Source organism: Boleophthalmus pectinirostris, unplaced genomic scaffold (assembly GCF_026225935.1).
Source record: "Boleophthalmus pectinirostris isolate CB_2022bp ecotype Guang Dong unplaced genomic scaffold, ASM2622593v1 HiC_scaffold_3, whole genome shotgun sequence".
NCBI lineage: Eukaryota > Metazoa > Chordata > Actinopteri > Gobiiformes > Gobiidae > Boleophthalmus > Boleophthalmus pectinirostris.
In genome coordinates, this window is record NW_026571299.1 from 41,801,886 (window position 1) to 41,823,761 (window position 21,876).

Below are 21,876 nucleotides of genomic sequence, written 5' to 3' on the forward strand. Positions count from 1 at the left end.
GGACTGTCAAACACACAGATCCCAGGAAAAACATAACTTCAATCTTTCAGCACCCAGTGGGATGTGGAGTTTATTGTTTTACTTAAGTGTGTGCCAAATAGGGCTGTAACACAAATATATGATGCATGTATAGCAAGAACGTCCGTGTAACCATCATTATTGTTTACCCACTAAATAAAATAATGTTTTTGACATGAGCAAGGGGCAAAAGGAGGTCCCATAATGCATTATTTGTCTTGGGATTTCCTGTATATGTTAATATAATGTGTCTTGAAAATGCCTTTAAGTTGAAATTGAACAAGAAATGACAGCAGAGGGTGCTAGAATGGCATCTGGAGGTGAAATGAAAAATGAATTTGTGTGATGCTAAAAGTAATCAAAGTCAATTATAATTCTAATCACTGAAATTATTATAACATGTCTGGTAAAGGTGTATGGATGTTAAAAACTGAAGAAGCACCACTGATGTATACCAGTGAGAAACATGTGTTTTGAGCTCTGGATAGGGAGATGGAATATTCATGCAGGAACACTGGAATGTGCACAAACACATTTTTTCATGAGGATACATTATAACATGGTTGAGGGTTAAGCATAACATGACTTACTCAAATTGCAAGATTTTGAAGTTCTCAAATCATTTCTTACAGACTTTTCCAAAATGTGAATCAAATAAATCAGTTATGTAAATAATTGATCCATCACCACTTAAACAGCCTGCCATCTCTGCTTGCAGTTTTACTTGTAATAAATAAGGGTGGTATTCACTCAATGATTAGTCCCAGGAGTATAGAAGTGACAGAGAATTTAGTCAGATGCATTTCCTGGAGAAACTACCAATGGCCTTACTGAACTTGTCTAATTAATACTGTCCACCTATGCAAAGAGAGAGCAGTTATATTAGACCAGCTGTCTTATGGCGGTATGTCATCTCCAAGGAGTGCTGTGCTCCATCCACAGTGAAATGAGTAACATTTTTGGCCATGTGTTTCGCTTCTGTTAAATCAATAAGACTTCTGTGGTAGGCTGCAGTTGTTTAACCAAGGCAGCCTAATTACAGAGGAGTAAGTCATCAAATTGTAGTAGATCTACTTATAACAGTTCTAATGACTTGGCCTGCAACTAAAAAAATATGTTCAATACATATACAAAGGTACAAAAAAAGAACAACAACATGTATTCATTTTCAAGCACTTTGTTATTACATTATATTGTGTGACTACCATTACAGTTGTCCTTTTACTGACCTCAAATCACATAAACAACTACAGTATATTGGCCAAGATAGAAGGCTCCTTATTGAATTTACTTGAAAATAACTGTGTTAAATGTTTTGTTTTGTCTAATCTATTGAACTAGAGTTGCACAATACTGGAAATAATATATGATATACCTACTATCATATTAATATTATTTGTGAAATGTGTATATATGTTTTGACTTAATCATTTCAGCTACAGTAAGCAGGAAAAAAAGCAATACTAAATAAATAATAATAAAGACTAGTTTCTAACCAAAAAGGAAAATCATTAATACAATAAGCCTTGTTTGACATTTACACTTTAAAACACCGTACATTTCCGTCAGATGGAGAAACGTGGTGTTATTGCAGTCTGTTAAGTTTGTTGGGAGATTGATAACTGTGTTGCATTAGCCAATATTGTGGTACCGATACTTATATTGCGATATATTGTGCAGCCATTTCACATTAAATGTTGAATCGTTTATTTTCAATGAACCACGTATAAGAAATTCCGGTAATACTTTATAATAACTACACCTAATTTAGCCTTCATAAAGCATGAATAAAGACTTAATTAATAATTAACAAAGACTTAATTAATAATGATTCACGCTTAGTAAATGTTTGATAAAGGACAACTCGTCTTCACTTTAGAAAAGCTCTCCAAAAGTCTTAACTAACAGATAACAGCTGCCTGAATGATCATTGCATTGTATTATAAGTAAATCATTCTCTCATAGTTTACTAATGATTAATAAATGCTCAAATGGTTAGTCCATGAGTAATTGAGTATGAAATAATTATGAGTAACTATTTACAGCACAGGCAGATTAAGTGCAAGTGCTAATTAAGGTAGTAATTAAGTAGCTACTAAGCATGAATCATTATTAATTAAGTCTTTGTTCATGCTTTATTAAGGTTAAATAAGGTTTAGTTATTATAAAGTCTTACCGAAATTCCAACTAGGAGTTTATTCTGTTGCACAATTCGTGTGAGATGCTAGCCTTCTAGGGTCATTCAAGCCCACCAGGCATGTCATTATTTTAAAAGCCCAAGATCCCAGCGAAGGGTTAAAACGGAGGAGAGTTTGCGCCTTCCATTAAGCAGTTAAAGTGGAGACAAAGGCCGAGAGGCTAAATACCAAAAAGACCTTCCGAGAATGCGTGCCTTTTAGCGGAATCTTCCTTTTGTTAAATACAGCCAGTGTCAGAAGGATGCGCCGCGCTCATAAAGCAGCACAATGACGATGTACAGTGGCACTAATACAAGGACATAGTTCATCATGACATTTTGTGCAATTCCCAACTGATTAGGGTCATTACGGTGGAGGCCTGATTTATGCTGTCATTTCCTCTCACCGATCCCGCATCAATGAATCTTAATGAATTGGTAAATAAGGGTGACGATTACACTGGGCGACCGCAACATTTCTCACCCGCAACGGCCGCGATTTATGTAGCCAATTAGAGACCGAGAAAATTAGCAAAAAATGGGTAAGCAGGGGGGAAAAATGTACAAAATGGAAGTGTTCATAATAGAGGGCGTATGTAGCAAGTGGTGGGAAAGTCTGAAAAGAAGTCAGACTGTGTTACTGTTAAGTGTATAGAGAGGTTTGTCTGGCTGGGAGATCAAGAGATAGTTCTGTTGAGAGATAGTTGAGAAATGTGTAAATAATTCTTTTGAAAGTGTTGTGTGTTATTATCTATTTTGTAAAAAGACAAAAGAGAAAACAAGATAAGACAATAAAGGCTGCAATCAACAAAGATTTTAGTAGCTGATTATTGTGATTATTTCTATTACACATTGTAGGGATGTAACGATATCCAAAATCCCACAGTACGATATTATCACAGTATGCATCTCATGATACGATATTTACTGGGATATTTTGGAAAGGTACATATAATTGTAGATAGGACACTTTTTTTTGCTTTAAAAATACCTTGATGTGAATTATCTCTGTCATAATCCCAAGAATTCAAGTACAAAACATATTTCATATTGATATTTCATGTTGTTTGCACTGAAATGAATCATGGGATATGTAGTTCCCTATGTATCTGGGCCCGGTCGAGCAGAAGTAAACAGCAAGGCCAAAAATTCAAGTTAATGCATCTGATATAAAAATATATTCAACAGATACATATGTACTCTAGTTTATGAAACTGTTGACCTTTTTTCTGTACCATTTTTGGTTCTAAAGTTCCATATGTTTTAAACAGACCATGTATGAAACATGGAACAAAAATTATTTCCCAAATTTCAAAGACCTGCAAATCATGTCAATAAATGGATGTATTTCATCATATCTTGTGTTATTCCATCTCTGAACTGTTGATGAAAGTACAAAAAAAAAGTATTTAAAATGATAAAAATGTGCTTGGAAGGACTGACATATTTTATAGAAATAGTTTCCTTTCATTTTGAAGTAATATTAAAGTATTGGGAAGAAAAAAGCGACAAATGATGTAAAATCCTGCACCTTCTACTTGCTTGCACAATTTTTCCTCCGTTACTTTTCCCTCCGTTACCATGACCTTTCTTAATAAAAAATCTCATGACTCAAAAAGTAAGAAGTTTTTCAACCTAATCTTGTACCATATGGTAGAAAACTATATGAAGCAAATATTCAAACCAGTTTGTTAAGGATATGGAAGTGAGAACCACTAGTTATCACTGTTTGGATTTATTGCCCAAAAAGTGCTGCATATTTCATTCCCTCGTTACCGACATGAGTTTTTTAAATTTTTTGTCAACAACTTGAAAGAATATCACAGGTTTAACTTGACCCTGTTGGAGTGTTAACTCTTTCCTACATTCTGATACTTTACTTATTTCAATAGTCCCTCTAGTTTCTGAATAAGAGACATTTGAATGTCAAAAATCTGCCCGTTTCCCTCAGTTACCACTTGACCAGACCCTTATAACTGTATAAAACAATGCATTTAAGCAACGGAACTTGTAAATCGATATATTGTGACAACCCATGATATTATTGTGAGACTTTTGACGATACGATATCGCAATATTTCAGTTGTTGTTACATCCCTAGTACATTGTGATTTGTGTAAAGTCTGAACTCGGTGACTAGGGATGGGACAAAATCTTGTGTCACCGAACTATTTATTTATTTGTTAATAAATAATATAAATATAAATAATATGTCAAAATCTCATCCTGTCTCATTCTCATCTTGTGTAACTAGAGTCTTGTCCCACTCCAAGTTGTGATTGAGAAATAAAATGCATCATTAATGGAAATAAGACATGTTTGTATTTTTTTTGTCATTTGGACCTAATAATGATGCAGAATGTATTATTATTATAAAAAGGTCTTTTGTTTTAGAGTCTGTATTAGGGTTGGACAGTAATACGATATTACGGTATCCTGTATTATCAAAAAAGAACAACAGTATCAGTTTCATTACCGTCATTAAAAAAATCTGCAGCGCATAAGGACCTAATATGATATAATTTATTGATACCTAAATTTGTTTTCTCAGCACAAATGAATGTGTGGTTGTATTTTCAATTTCATGCCATCATGATTTAAATCTAATAGTGTCTATAATGTTTCTTTTAACTGCGCGGGGAGATGATATTCGATTAGTTTCGTTCCGCTGTCACGTGACGCTTATAAGGAAGACCAAGAAAAGATGCCGAGTCGGTCCCCCCAAAAAATACTAGTACTTCTGCAATTTGGCAGCATTTTGGTTTGGGGGCACATTTGTTTATGTTTTACAGAAATGAAACTTAAAAACACATGGCTCATTTGCATAAACTATAAAGCTCTGATAAAAACTTGTGCGCTGATGCGATCAGCTTCTGACGGACTAAAGGACACAACTCAGTGGAATATATATGTTCTTTCTGCTACAGAGGATGTGCGGTCTGTTCTGTGAATCACGTTGGAGATGGTTCAGGTGAAACTTTGTAAAGATTATAAGTCTGCAGGTCATAGACCACATAGACCATATAGCGGCGCTGCTTCGTAGCTTACCAAAGTCGTACTAAAACATTTTGGTAATACGGTAATACCATATACCCCGGTAAAATCCTGCGAAGGTTTAACAGTATCAAAATTTGAATACCGCCCAACCTTAGTCTGTACAGTCCAGGTAAATGTGATTATGATTTTTAAATAGTTGACGAGTAGTCATGATTATTTCAATATATTTTGGCAGCCAAATGAAACATAAACAATGTGCCCAGATCAGTTTCCTTTCCCAGTTTTTATGTCTACAGAAATACTATCTCATGCCTCTTTTTTTTTTTAACCATAGAAAAGAATGGTTAAAGGAAACACACAAAACCCATATCTAAAACACATCTTAAAAACAAAAAAGAAGTTCCGACTGTGAAGCTGAGAGATGTGGCACCAAAGTCCTTAAGATTCAGTGCGCCCTCTCTTGTGTTTGATCAGCATAAATACGGCCTGTATGACAAACATGTTTACCTGCTCACTGCAAACATCACACAATCGGACGCCACAAGGTGCTGCTTCGCTAATGAACACACAGGAGCTTTTATCAAGGCTGCCCGTGTCCCGTCCACGCTTTCATGAAGACTTCAAAACACAACGCTACAAAGAAGAGCAGCTAAATTATTTGCTCTAAACATACAATGGGGCAATATTTTTCAATTACCTTCTTGTCTGAGGGGGGACATCTTGGTTAAAAAACACATCTTAACGCCCTTCATCTTCCTTTTTTTTTTTTCAAAGGAGGGATATCAAAATACAATCAGCTCTTTGAAGATATGTCTGATCAACACATAGCTGTATACAATCTGATGAGGCGCTCTTTAACTATTGGCAGCTACATCATCATTACTTTTTATTCCCTGTGTAGATTAAGAAGCACTGCATTATTATAGCCAGGGATAGACCTGTTTTTGTGCATCACTACAAAGCATGCTGGCTTATTAATACCAACTTCTTAAAAGAGCACTTAGACTTCTAATGAGAGCCTTTATGTGTTACATATTGTGACTAGATTTAGTGAGAGGAAGCAGCTCTCCACATCAAACAAGTCGACCTGCTATTAGGCACGGGGCTGAGGCATGCTCCGTGAAAAGGAGTGGAAAATTAAAGCTGAAGCCAGGCAGGAAAGGCTTAATTTACTGGCATGTACAGTATGCAAATGAGATTACTCTCAGCTTAACTGCATCATTTATGTCCATAATAACTGCATCATCATTACAGGGCTCAAATTAAATTACTTTGTAATTAGCATATCAAAGTGATTGGTTAAAGTTTAAAACAAATACCCAGTTGTGTTAATGAACATCAGTAATCATCATGTAGACTTTCAGCAAAAACATACAAAACAAATATGTGTTTAGGAGAAGGGGTGGAGATGTGTCCTCAGTGACAGGGGCTGAGTGTCTCTTGGATAGGCCATGTGTGTTAGCCTGACGCTAGCTCGCACTTTGCTGAGTGTGTATTAGCCTAATGCTGCCAAGGGGAGGAGTGTGTTACCTGCACATCTCCACACTGAGCTCCAGCACTCAGAAGAGGTTTCCCAAACTCCAGGAGATCAAAGATCCAATTTCCCACACTTGCCACTTGAGGAGCTCATCAATAAAATACTAATCACTTCACGCCTGAGTCTGAGAATGGAGTGGCAGCCAAAGGCTTAGGAAGACTTCTATATCACAAAATACTCCACAGCTCTGACTCGTCTGTCGGCTGTTCTAAGTGCAAACATCAGAGCATGATTAACAGTCACAGCTGCTACAAAAAACAAACTTTAACATTGACTACCACATGACTATTACAGCCCACCAGCATCATGAGCACACTGGGTACGGTAAAAGACAGTGGCAGTAAAAGGAATACTGTCTGCCGATCTACAGATATTCTCTTGGTAGCGCTCTGAAAAATACTTTGTTGACTTACTTGGCAGCCCAAAAACTTCCAGCCCGTTCAGTAACTAGGCTTTCAAGTGTCCTTTTCAGTGCAGCGATTGCAGGGGTGGTTTACTCACCATGTACTGCTTTTAATAAATTGATTTGCCAATGTTTCCAAAATATATACAGTGCCTCCTTTATTCTCAATGTGTATTTGTCACACGGTACAGAAGAGGCATCTTATTTTATTCATTAAGAAATCCATTTAAGGGCCTTCTTCTGTGCAAGTATGTAGAATGATGTGTGTTTCAAGGTAGAGCCAGGGCAAATCCACTCCATCAGCTAATGAGGGCACTCATTACACACAGAAGCGGCTAATGAAGGCGCAGTGGCTGGCCGATCCCCTCACCCAGCATAAAGCCCTATGAAATGCTAATATCTCACTTCTAATTAAAGGATACTCAGTCCAAATGCACCTTCACGGCTACTAGCTGGCAACATAAATTTTATTTTTCAACACTACACTACACCCAGAGATGAGCCACCGTAACATTCCATTAATTCATTTTTAATGCTCCCATTGGTCCCTCACTTGATTTTGCTTTCTGTGGCTGCATTTTCTCGACTCAGGGCATAATGTTTTGTGCTTATTCCTTGGGAGTGCTTCCAATAACTGAGATTCAAAAAGGTAATTCCCAATTCACAAAAGTTTAACATACATGAGTTGTAAAACAGACATTTCATTGATATAATATTCATATTTAAAGTACCATTATTGTGCTATTTTCATAAAAATACCTGGAGTTCTGTTTTGTTTCATTCACACATGTTGCTTCACTCATATTTAGACTGAGCACTCTGTTCCACCTTGTGATGTCATGTGGTAAAACAGGAAGTAGGAAATGCTCCACTGCGTTTTTGAACTATACACCTTCACTAGAATCATTTGAATAATTTCACCCTGGAAAAGCCAATCTCTACTGAAATAATAGTAAAAGAAAAAAAAAGCCTGTTAACTTGAAAGCTACTGCTTCATTACATCACAAGGTTGAACAGAGCAGTTTAGAAATGTCTACAGACTAATAAATGGTTACTCAAATGTGTGAATTCAACAAAACACAATTCCAGGTATGCTTCTGATAAGATAACAACATTCTAACTTAACTTAAAGCTCACAAGAGTCACTTTTGCATAATATAGGATATTTAACCAACATTGTATGCTTAAAAATTCAAGTTGAAGTTTGACTCATTTCAAAATGCCCATTGTATTTGTATTTTAGAATTGTATTTGATTAGTATGTATTTCAAATATGTTTTCTCCACATGTCCCACATGGGGAGTGAAGTGCAGCCTCTATCGGCCATATCACCTGTATTTATTTACTATGCCACATATCTTTGGTCGTGAATAAAAGCTCACTCCCCTTCGCAGAAAATGACCTTGGAGTCAATAAACAAGCAACTGAAAAAGTTCATTAACATCAACAACGAGACTTTAGTCTGTATCTCGACTGGAACAACACAAAGGTCAGTGCCATTTGCTTATCAGCACAACATACCTGTGTCCAAGTGGAAAACATATTTATGATCACTGTGCAGATCGTGAGTTAAAATTAGGCCCGTCAGGAAAGCACATTTTGAAGCGCAAGATATTGCTGCATAGAAATACTATGTTAAGTAATGAAACTAAATTATACCGCTGATACAATGACCCTGTCACTGGTGACAAAACATTCTCTAATCAACCTCAAAATACACCTACATTTTGATAATCATTTAAAAATACCACAACAAATTCTCCCATCTGTAAAACATATCTCCTCCTTATCATATCCATAGGCATCCAATGCTGTTTTGATGTTAAAAAAAAGGGAAAAGGCCTGAATCTAAAGGTCACTGTTAAGAGCATATCACATGACGTGTGTTTGATCCTGGCCCAAGTATTTTCCCAAGGATTCTCTGGCTCTGTATTGTGTAAATCAGCCAGTCTGACCTTCTACATTCCACATGCTCCATCCTCCCATTCATCTAGCGCTGCAGATAATACTGGGCAAATATCATAAACGTGAGGATTTTAGGATTGGAGTGAGGCTGCCATCATCCAACCCCAACTGGGGAAAAGCCAACCCATGCATCTGAAAGAGCCTTATTTCAGCATGGGCCAACAAAACTGACCAAAGTGCTTGACTCTCTTAATCTATTTTACAGGCACAGGCAAGTGGACTACTTTTTTCTTTTCTTCTCTTTTTTTTTTGGTCTTTGAAGTATTATTATTAATATTATTATTTTTGTCAAGCTATATGAGGATTAAAAACAACACCACTATAAAATAAATCTTTAATATATTTTGTAAAATAAAAAAACAATAATAATAATAAAAAAAAACATTGCTTTAAATTTATATTACATGCACATGGGCCAGTAGAAAAAAGTCCCACAGAAAATGGCAATCTATTTATCATATTCTCAGGGTTGTTTTTTTTTTTTTTTTTTTTAATCTGTGGCACTGCAATCATTGTTACTTTGGATAATAAACTAAAGCATCAACTGCACTAATGTAAAAGTTTTATACATATAAAAAAAACAAATTACTTTATATAAGCAGTAAGCAACATCTTTACATCCTGTTCAGTTTTATCTCTCAAAGCCACAGCCCTCAAAGTTTCTAACTGCACCACATCTCCACTCTGCTCTCTGGATTACTGTGGGAGATGACCTCATATGAGCGCTATAAAGAGTCAAACTTTGTCACAATGTTCACAATTCTTACAAGACTTCAGCTTGTGACCCAGGTCTGAACTAAAGGGGCGCACCACTCTCACCACCCTTCGATAAATAACTTAACACAGCAAACAGCAAAGCCATCAGTCACCCCGCACACAGCTAACACCGTGACAGAGATCGATGAGTGAGACAGACAAATAAAGAAAGACAGGGGCCAGACAAGAGAAGACGGGACAATAAATGCAAGGAGGGGGTACACTGTGAGGTAGATAAATATCAAACAGGAACCCTAGCCAACGTCGCCCAGAGCCAAGTACTGTAAGGCGCTGAAAGACCTGGGACTATGACATTTGTTTCTTATTGTCTAAGTGGCAGCTTAAAGAGTCTCCCTACCCGGGCCCCTCCGCTCTGCTCACGCTGCTTTGACAGGGAGGTAACCATATTAGGACGTGTATGGTAAAGTAAACAATAACATAGTTGCAACGAGATGGAAATTTTTCAGCTAATGGTGTTTGTCATTCCTTTTTTCATAGCTCAGAGTAGCAAAGAGGCTTTTTTAAGCTTTCCGTAGAGACACTGTTTAGAAAAACAAGCTGCAAGCCAAGGCTAGAACTGGTGCTTAAAGTGTAAATAAATATATATGTTTTTAAATGATTCTATATTATTTACAGAACAGCTATAACTTTTATTGGTTGAAACAATGCAACAGAACCTTTGGTATTTGTAGTAAAGTAAAACTGTATGCAATATTACCTGAAAGGATCATCGAAAACTGAGGAAAAATATTTCTTAATATTTAATATTTCTTACCACTAGATGGAGTCTTGAGTGACTTTAAATAATCTAATTTATTTCATTCTTTGACCTGTTTGTACCTGTTTTATGCATGATCCCACAATGTTAAAATAAAAATTTAAAAAAAGGATTTGTAAGTAGCATATATTTTAAGAATAGCTAGGCATGAACTATAGAGCATGAAGAACAGAATGGAATAAGGAAAAGAAGACATCAACATCAATGATTCTAGCAAAGTCAAACTGAGATCTCAGATTCCTCTCATGTGCACACAGTGAGGTTAAGTAGGTTTTCCTCTGGATGTAAAAATGTACAGATAAAGTTGTGAAGTGTTGCAGTAGGTGTAAAGCATATGCAGTACTTGTGTCCTCTCCACATGTTGGCTTTGTTTGCCTTGAGTCAAATTGTTCAAGCGCTGCTTTATAATCTCACAGCAAAAATTCAAGCTGTTTATTTGTGTGGAGCTAAAACATTCCATTAAATAACCCCTGCAGGTGCTTTATCCCTAAAAGGGATTTGTTTTCTAAAATAAACAAAGTGGAAAAGACTGCCAAGGAAATACATTTAGCATGACGTAAACCAACTCCTACAAAGTCAGACTGGCCTAAGTTCCTTTCCTTCTTCAAAGAACTTTGCTGTCCTATGTTAGTACTGACCAATTTGAAAAATGACACACATGTTTTATGTGCACTTATACAGTCTTTAGAATGAGCTGGTTACAGGTAACTCACATGCAGACATGCAGACATTGTAGAATGTGATTCTTTCGTTCAGAATTGCCAGCAGAAGGTACTTTGAAAATGTTGGATACTCTCTTTTTCGAGACAGAAACATATGATTGCTTGTTAGCCTAGTTTCACCTTGACCTGTGGGAGGTCAGAACTGAACCAGGGTCAAAAATACAGAGAAAATAGAAGCCTTGACACTTTTATCACTTGTTATTTCTTTTCATCTGGCAGTAAGAACAACTCATCTGCAGATGGGATTTGCTTACTGCAGCCCCCTCAGCCAATCTCACACAAAGAGTGTGTCACAGCGATGACATTATCAAAGCTCCTCTCTGTCCGAGGCACACCTCAGTTTGTACCTCTGTCAATACAGCACCACGAGACATGTCTGTTTGATGCTGATAGAAAAATAGATTGAAACTTGCCAAACACCTTTTCCTCCAAAAGGATATTTTAAGTAGCAGGAGATGACAAATCTGAGATAACATTATCTGCACAATTGACTGGAGATAATAAACATCTGAGGAAGACGTTGTGTAGCTCTATTGTGGGACAATGTTTAGGCCCAGGCTCCAGAGGCAGGCCCAGTGCCAGGTGCATTGTGCTCACTGATAGGACAACAGGAGCAGAGCATCAGATAGGGCCTGAGAGGTGAGCCTGCATGTTTACGCGCCTTTCACACATCCTGCCATTCAATCAAAAGGAAAGACATGCCATTGGTAGTTGTTTCAGCACCGCTCTTCGTTATGACATCTTTGTCGGAGATGATCATTTTTCATTTTCACAGTAGCTTGCATCTATTCTGCCTGTCAGTGTTTTTAACCACAGCAGCTCACAGACTAGATTACGGTACTTACAGTGCATGAAAAACACTGCCACAAGATGGCGAGTGACAGAACCGTTTAACTTTGCTCAGAGAAATCTCCCCCATGTGGCACTTGTGCTACACCCGCTTGTTTATTATGTTGGGAGCTAAGCATAAGCGATTAAAGGAGCTCTTAAGAATCAAAGTGTTATAAATGCATGGAAACACAGCCGCCTGTAAATGCCACAGAATTAGAAGCTTACCCAGCCTAATACTAACTCATGGCAATTTTCAGCTTGATGCTGATATAAAGAAATTACTTTTTTAAAGTAAGCAATAAATGCAGTCAAGGGAACTATTACAGAGCCCCTATTTTCATTCCCAGCATAAATCGGCAGAGAACTCTCCAGCTCATGAATTCACTTGTTTATTCCTAACACTTCCATAAAATGTGGATTAAACAAAGCAAACCTCTGCTGCTCAGACCAGGCAACACATATGCTCATTTTAAAAAATGAAAAAATACACAAGAAAGGGAGTACTGCCTGTTAACATGGCCTCATGCAATTTAAATGAAGTCCAATGGATAATTACATTTAAAGCCTTTAAATCATTTCAAATATTTTGGACCAATGACAGTGCCTGGTGCTCGCCTTGATATTGGTGGTTTTAATAATTGTTTGAAACAATTACAACAGTATATATTATTATTATATTATATATTATGGTCCAGTCTAAACCCAAAAGACAGTGTCAAAAATAAATAAATACATGAAGAAATCAAGAAACTTTAGTGGCAATTTGACTGAAGCCTTTTGCAGCAGTCTGGGCCTCAGACGGGATGAGACTTGACTTGACAAGATAATCTCACAACAAACACCTATCAACAACTATTCTATTTGTGTCTCTTTTTTACACAATATGGCCACGATTTCAGGTGTGGCTTCACTAAATAAATAGCTGATTTCACACACACATACACTTTTCAGTCTAATGCGTTTTAAAAGAGCTTTAAACACCAAGACATGTTAATCCCATAAGCTGCCGCGGGGATTTTACTGATGCAATCAAAATCACATTGGAAAGTCGTGGCCAATAATTAGCCTGATTTTTACCACATTAACATTAATTACATAAGTATCTGAAATATTTCAAGGCTGATCTCACATCTGGTGTCTTGGATGTGTGAAGAATGCACTACTAACATGTAAATGATGAATGTATGCATTCAAAATAAAAGCAGACTTCCTGCAATAACGTAATAATAAAGGTTTGCTGCAGAAGTTTAGCCCTGACAATTATTGAATTTACGTTCCCTCTGCTGTCATCACGAAAACTAGTTCAGACCTCCAGTTATTAAAAGTAAAAAGTATTTGCAGGTAGAACAATTATCTGCCGTACATGTCACATTAAAATGATGCAGACATTTTAAATAAGAGAATTAGGTAATATCTGTAAGGGCAGAAATGAAAGTTGTAATCAGATTTTCAAGTTTTGAGGCTATATTTGTATCACATAAGCTTCCCCAGAGTGCAGTTACATCACCATAGCAGTATCAATAGGACACATGGGTAGGGATGCACCGATACAGTTCTGGTATCGGATATTGAACAGTTTGGTGGATCAGATATCGGATATTGGTTCAGTCAGTATACCATTTTGGGCTATAAATCTGTGTAATAAGATGATTTATTGGCCAATGTTGATCCAAAACATCTCATAATATATGTATTTTTACCATAAGCTGGTTATGTTTAAAGGAAATAAATTATATTTTCAGTATCTGCCTTAGTATCAGTTGACATCTGTATCAGAATAGAAAAAGATGGATCAGTGCTTCCCTACACATAAGGTTATAACAATGGCATTATTTTATTCACAACTGACAGTAACCAATGAAACCATTATCAATGTGCATGTTAAAAAAGAGTCCCTCACACAGAGGTTAAAGGTCCAGTATTACGCAAAATTGACTCTTGTAAGCATCTTAGAATGTTGTTACCTCTTCAAAAACATAACTGGAGCTGTTTTGTTTCATTCATCCATGTTACAGTAACCTGTTATTATTAGTCTGTCTAGATCTCCAAAGCTCTAAATGCTCTGTTGGAATTTGTGATGTAAGAGTGTGAGAGAAGAACTTAGTCTAAATATGTAGGGTTTGTGTGTTAAACATGTGTGAATGAAACAAAACACAACTCCAGCTATGTTTTGATGAGGAAACAACATTATAACAGATCAGAAAACAGCATAATACAGGCCCTTTAACAGTGGACAGGAAGCTTCATGGTTGAGGTGTCAGAGATAACAGCTGTATTTAGTAAACTCTAAATTACCTTCTGTGGATAACAATTAAATATGAACAAGACAAATACACTGAATGGTGAGCTTATTAAGGCTAATTCACCTTCAATTAAGTTTATAAAAAAATGTATAAATAAGTTAAGTAGTGTAATTATATATCATATAAGTGAAATTCAGAAAGTGTAATGGATTTCAATTGGAATTCACTGATAATGTGAACAGGGTAAGAGGACAATTTGTGTACAAAAACAGAATTGCAAATAATCTAAAAAAGAAAATGTATGAAATAAAACTCACAACTTGAAAATAAAAATATATATTTCTAGTAATAACCTGATTTAATGTTTAAGATTGCACTTCCTCATTAGGCTACAAGATCATTCGCAACTGAATAAAAATTGTAATTGCAATTAGCAAATCCAAAGGCTGCAATTACTAAAGTATAATTTCCTCCACAAACAACAAAGACATGTCTTATTCTGTATAAAAACTTCTAACCCTGCAGTTTAGATATGTAACATGTTTTGAAATGTCATTCTTGGATTAGTTTGTCTTTTTGTCAATTTTTATGGACATATTTAAAATGTGAACTTTGAACAAAACCTGATTATTAAATTAAAAATATAAACATAAATGTAATTGCAATACTTGTCAGAAAAAATCCCATTTACATATTTTTACCAAGTTGCTAAGCTCTACTTCCTTGCTGAAACTTGTGCACTTGTTGACACAAAGTGCATTCAGTTAATAACTAAGCTCATTCACCACAGCACTGACACACACAGCCACTCGTGTCTACTGAACCATCTGAACCATCTTTACCTTCTACAAGAACGTGCTCATTTACAGCCTTCTTCAGCTCCAGACACACAGCAACTTCCTCCACTCCCTCCCTGCAGACACAAGAAGAAACAAAAGTATTGCTAATGAAAAGCTTGTAAATAAGTCAAGTTGTAAGTTTGATTCTAAATAATATACATAGTTTATGAAAAGCTTGTGTCAGTTAAATTCCCACCTTGCATACACAGTTGCATGTAGCGTTCAGTATCTGCTGTAGTGTGCTATTGTCACTACAACTACTCCCACTGATAACAGCCAGCAACGGGTCTGGTAAATGCGTGGAAGCTTATTTGCAATACAAAAACTTTTCAGATTCCATAGAGTAAATGTCCATGTTAGTGCCCCCTAGTGGTAAGCAAACAGCCTTTGCTTCTAAAATAGGGAGTAAATGCATAATGCAGTTTCAGTTGTTTCATGTATTTGTAAATATAACAATTAATTTGTCCCCTGATAGAAACTTAGTTAGGCACACAAAGGAATTCATCAGACCCCAACCAAAAATTATTTAAAATAATAATAGTAATAATGAGAAATACTCAATCAGGAAACATGAATGAAGCCTTTTGAGTAGGTAATTTGTTTATGAATTAAATGCAGTTAACTAACAAAAGTGACCCCTCATTAGAAGACACAGGAGGTTTCTTTTTTTTTTATGGACGGCCACATGATGGTAGACAAAGGTCTGTGTGTACCAAAAGTCATGCAGTCAAAGGGTTCAATTGTGGTGCCATTTCAAAGCTCAAATAAATACTCAAAACCAATTGGCTCCAAATACACTTTCATGTCACATTGGATACTTTTGATAAATTGACGTTTATCTTAACATCTATTGTTCTGTCTTAGTGTAATTAACAAAGAGCAAAGTCATATTTTACTAATGGCCTTCATTTGAACATAAATCTCACATAATTCAGTTTAGTTTACAGTGATGATACAATCTTTCAACAGACCTTTTTTCAGCATGTTCAGATCCATCCATTATGAAAACACAACCAAACTGGACTTCGACTTCTCTTGGTGCTCCCTCATCGACATGCATTTATGTCTCCAAACTGGAAACTCAAAGCGGCCACACAAAGACAAGAAACAGGCAAGAAACCAAACCATATTTTTATGGTAAACTGGGAAGTGACTGAGGGACAATATCTGAGGGGCATTTGAATAAAGGCATTAAAGCATATCCAAATATGAGAGCATAAAAAAAAGTATTTTTTTCACCATTCTTATTTGGCAGTCAAATCTGTGACCAGCCGTATGTGTGGTTTATCTAGAGCAGCTCAGATAGAAAGTCTGTGTTTTCAGGACATTAATTATGTGCTAAATGCTCTTGTTGAAAATGCAAGTCAACACACAGCTCACCCTAAACTCTACCCAGAGTCGAACAATTGTCTAAAATGGTCCGTTCCCACACACAACCAGCCTATTAGTGTGATTCATTACTCTTCAATTAACGAGTCATCAATGCAATCGTAAATCAATGGTGAGTGCTGACATTTGACAGATATTTTCAGTTTCAAACTACTAAACATCATTAATTCCCATCACCTGAAAGAGCCCCGGGAGCTAAATGAGTTTACCCAATGCATAACATCCATTTAGATAAATGTTCCATCATTTTAATGACTGAAAATTTGTATAGACAAAAAAAAAGGCGACAACAGGATTGAGATAGCAGCTGTGTGCCTTTTCTCCGTGTATTATAAAGCCCATCTCGTAATACCTAAACAGATAATTGTCTCCATTTCAAACAGCACCGAGGCTGTAATGTTGCCATTTAGAGCAGTGGGGGGCTCCGAACGCGAGGTGAGGATAAACAAGCGCACGCTGCTTCGCCCAGGTGGGGGAGCCGAGCCCATCACACACTCCCACGTGGAGATTTTAGGGAAGAGAACATCTCCCGGTTGTGATAATTACCCACCTAGGAGGGTTATGTGCATGCTCAGTGAGAGGCCCAAACTGAGAATATGAATCAAAATGCAACAATTTCCACAGGTAGAATCTCACATGATTCTCTTAAAATGGAGAGGAGAAGGTGCACAGTTTATAAAATGTGTTCAGATTTTGTGTAAAGTTAGGAGCAAAAAAATTACTAAAAGTAAAAAATAGTATTGTACCTTCAAAACGAACATTGCTTACATTGCAGCCAACTGACACAAAAAGATAAATGTTATCCAAAGTTTAAATTTCAACAAAACACGCAAAAACAAACCAATATATAAACCAACTGGCACAAGGGAATAGTTTTTTGGAGTGCCTGGATTTCGTTGTGTCCAAAGGCACAAGGGAATATTTGACAAGCTCAGAAACTCTATATTTATTACAACAAGCACAATATTTAATACAAAGGAAACGCTCTGCAGAATAACATGAGCTACGTGTCATTTTACACCCTCAAATGTGTGTGCCTTTGTACATGAGATAACATGACAGTTAGGCGGCCACCTCCAAATCAGATGATACAAATAAATGTTTCCATTCTCTATGCAAATACTAAAGGCTTCATTGTAAATGCAGGGTAATAAACACATGCAAACAGGCTGTTTTCAGGGGGAAATGGACAATCACAAGGGTTTTTCACTATGGTAATCACCTTCTAAGCGTCGACAAAGACTCATTTCATTCCATCCACAGAGCTGTGAAGTGGACTTCCTATTTTGGAGGAGGGCACGGCTTCACAATGCGCTCTCTGCCTGGTCCCAGCTATGTTATCAGCGGCTTTGGCTTTGTTGGAAGATTGCACCTTCCAAATATGAATTAATACCCCTCCAATGAAATGCACCCAATCGCAACAAAAGGCGACACTGAGCGCCGAGCGGCTCTTCAGCTCCTCTAATGGACAGGCTCTTGTGTCTCTTCATTCTGCACAGCACAAAAAGACCCAAGCCCCATGAATATTTACCACTAAGTAAAGTTATTCCATTAATTACTCCAAGCACGCTTAATACTGTACCTACAGCTACTCCTAAGCCAGTCTGCTAATGAACCCTCACACAGCATTACCATTTTAATTAATGCTCGACTCAATGTCTGTCAATAGCAAGCTGCCACACTTATCCATCCCAATGCTCTGATCACTTTGTTTAGGAGTAAATATGGCTTACCAGGTAATATGCATGTTAAGTGATCCATTTACAGGGACTATTAAAATATTCATAAATGTGAGTTTGTTTACAATATAAGCGTGCTGTAAGTAGATTTAACTAGCTTAGAGCAATGAAATATGTATTAACAAATAAATGATACAATTTGCAACTCTCAGATAGGAATTAGCAAACATTAATCTCTTATTTATAAATAGCCTATTAAGCTGTGTGTGGTATTTTAATACTTTTACAATTAAACCTAATTTGTTTAACTGTTTTTACATTTTGTGAGGCTGTCTGGCGCAAATATGGAGTAGACTGCAAAGACACAAGAACAATATCTGAATTTAATCATTTTTCTGGGGTTAACACTTTCCATGTCATTATTCTAATATACAGCCACAAACCCTTTGTCAAAAGTAAGAATGGGCGATATGCCAAAAATGTATGTTATGATTTTCTTGGAGACATATTACAATTTAAAACTGTTCATGATTCATGCACATTAGTGTTTTTATATTGCAATGAAGATGTAAAAAAATCATCTTCTTTTGAGAGTCCAAACTTCACTGTAATCCACCTGTCACTCGCAGCACGGCTGACCAATAGCTGACTAACAGTCAGCATGGAAAAGTACACACAAAAAAATCTCCTAAAAAGAACCATGGACACTTCTCAATACTAATGAAAATGTTTTGTGTGTTTTTTCTTGAGTTTTCAGATGATTTTGAAACATTTTTTGTCAGTGTTTGCTAATGTGTGCATTGTATCACCAAGGTAACTCCTACATGTAAGTGTAATGGTGGAATATTCAGAATACTCCCAGCATGATGCCACTGCTGAGTATCAATAGTAACGTCTAGTGACTGAAAACCACATTTCTGTGACAACTGACAAAGTTTTAACATCTTTAACCCTGACCTTAACTTTTGATCTAAACAGTAAAAAATCTATTCCATTCCAAGTTCTTGGTAAAAAAAAAAAAAAAAGTGCAAACAGTAAGTGCAAACAGTAAACATTTTATATTTGATATACTGATATATACTGATACTTTAGTTAGTTTTATGAGTTAAATTATGTGGAAGTAATGATATATAATAATGGCATTATCTTGCTGGCATGAAATAATACAGAAAATTGGACTAATGGCATGCTCTGTGTGTCTGCTTTGGGAGCATTGTGTAAACAGGGAGCGGATGGGAGTTTTAGTGGGCTTTGCTTGTGTTGAGTCAGTCATATCAGCTGCCAGGGTCACTGCTGTTTGCTTTAAGGGCGTGTAGAGCAGCAGGCGCTATCTGTGCTCTAAAACACATGGAAAAAAAACTTTAACATGAGTCACTTCTTACCAAATGCTTTCTGTATGATCCATGTGATGAAAACTCTTCCTGTTTAACCACTCTCACTTTCTTTCACTCAATAAAAAACAGCACAAAAGTCTTGTAAAGGGAAGAAAGTCAGCATTTAGAAAAAAAAGTGACAAAACAACTTCTTCTTTTTGATGTGATTGGCAGGATGCGGGCATTATATTGTTACACCCACACAGACAGTAAACAACAGCACTTTCTGACACGCAAACAAACTCAAAACCCACCAATTAAACTTGACTTGAATGCAGCCAGCCATTATTCTGGGCGCGATCCTGTGTTGTTGTTTTCCTAAGCTTAAAAGACAACAGTGTCTGGTGAATGTCAGTCTGCCTGTCTGATCCCCCAGATTCTTCGGACCTGCCCTCACATTTTGCTGAGCTATAGAAACCAAGTACACACAGAGCACACAGAGCTTTGCAGCCTTAATACAGAGAAAGTGGAATTTCACTCCGGACCTAAAACAAACAAGAGCAAATATTTCACACTGTTAAATCAAAACACTGCTGGGTTTTCAGAGGCCAGTCAATAGGCTTATATGGAAATAAACTATCATGAAAGACGCAACATATTTACCAAATTTGGTTTTGAATGCAAGAACTTAAATCACACAAATATGCTGAGTATATAACTGTACTGCTGTAATGACTAGACTTGAAATCTGAAAAATATAATATGAGTTAATATCCCAGTATGTTCAAAACATGTGATAAGGAGCAGTCCCACACAGAATACAGTACAAAAATTACTAACTTCAACTGAACGGAAATGCGGGTATTCTCTGTAGATTCTGTGACACTGAATGAAACTGAATTCCTGCCAAATAAGGCAAATATGTGAAAATATCACAGGCAGATATATGTTTAGGTTCCCACAATTTATGTTTGGTATTAATATGGCATATGCATTTCTACAGAGGGACATGCACTCTATCTATCCATGATGCTAAAGTGTAGAACACCCACAGTAATGCAAAAACAACTACTAAACTATTCGGTTTGACAAACTTATCATGCAAAGGTCTCACTTTGACCACAAGAGTGCTCAATGTTTTTGATCAGAGTTGTGTCACTGTGCTAAACGATCAAATTTAGGGGGGACCTGACAACAAAGTTCAGGGATAAACCATGTGTGGGTTTTCCCTTTTTGTTAGGGGGCTTCCAACGGTTGTATGATCACAGAATTTTAATCGTAAGGGAAGACGATGTATATTTGATCATAACCATACAGGGTGAAGTCAAAAAGATGTGTTAGTTTTTACCTTAGGGTCTTGCTCAAAAAGAAAAAAGAACATGGTAGAGAGTGAGTTTGCAGGCCTATAATAACCTTACGCAGAACAAGAAGCCATCTTGAAGGACGTCTGCTGTAAGGTTAACTGGGTGGGTGGACCAGTCACAGAGCAGCATTGAGGTTTTAGTGGAAGCCAAAGGTGAAGCACCCAAACAAACCAAAACAAAGAAGTTGACACCAACAGGCCTACTTCAGCCTATTTTAGCATTAATATAGACTATTTTGTTTGTGGAAAAACATGCAGAAAATAAAAGCTTTATGCATTGTTGAACAGGGAAGATGTCTATGCTTTGTTGTCAACAAGATGAAACAAAAGTTTGATTTGATTGTTCGTCTTGTTTCACTGTTACTTTGACCAATCAGATTCAAATAACCATCATGATATTTTCTAATCGCTTTTAGCGAAAGACAGCCCAGATTTATAATGTGTAAAACTCAATTCAGAGTGACACACATGTCCTTGGCCTGAGCCAAGTTAGGGCTATCAGAATCTGCAGCAAAACAGTTGACAATATTATTTTTTTGCCTGTATTGCTAGATTATAACTTACCCATCAATCTCTTATTCCTTGAGTGACAAGATCCCAGATAAAGTAGTCATAACGTGAACGCAAAGGCAAACACAAAGTTTACGCAGCAGCACAACCTGATCCACCGCTCACAACCAACCCCAACAACACAACTGATCCACCGCTCACAACCAACCCCAACAACACAACCTGATCCACCGCTCACAACCAACCCCAACAACACAACCTGATCCGCCGCTCACAACCAACCCCAACAACACAACCTGATCCACCACTCACAACCAACCCCAACAACACAACCTGATCCACCACTCACAACCAGCC

General features: G+C 36.8%; 1 protein-coding gene across 8 annotated transcripts in view; it reads right to left on the reverse strand.

Moving 5' to 3' along the window:
* foxp1b (forkhead box P1b) overlaps window positions 1–21,876 on the reverse strand; it is a 156,302-nt gene that overhangs the window by 95,803 nt on the left and 38,623 nt on the right. For 5 of the 8 annotated variants that reach the window (XM_055160368.1, XM_055160367.1, XM_055160363.1 and 2 more), the window contains one exon: window positions 15,269–15,339. The exons of 2 other annotated variants lie outside the window; for them this stretch is intronic. The gene's annotated coding sequence lies outside the window, so the exon portion shown is untranslated. Of the gene's footprint in view, window positions 1–15,268; window positions 15,340–16,236; window positions 16,359–21,876 lie in introns of those variants that run through there. One more of the 8 variants, XM_020935890.2, reaches the window with a different exon arrangement.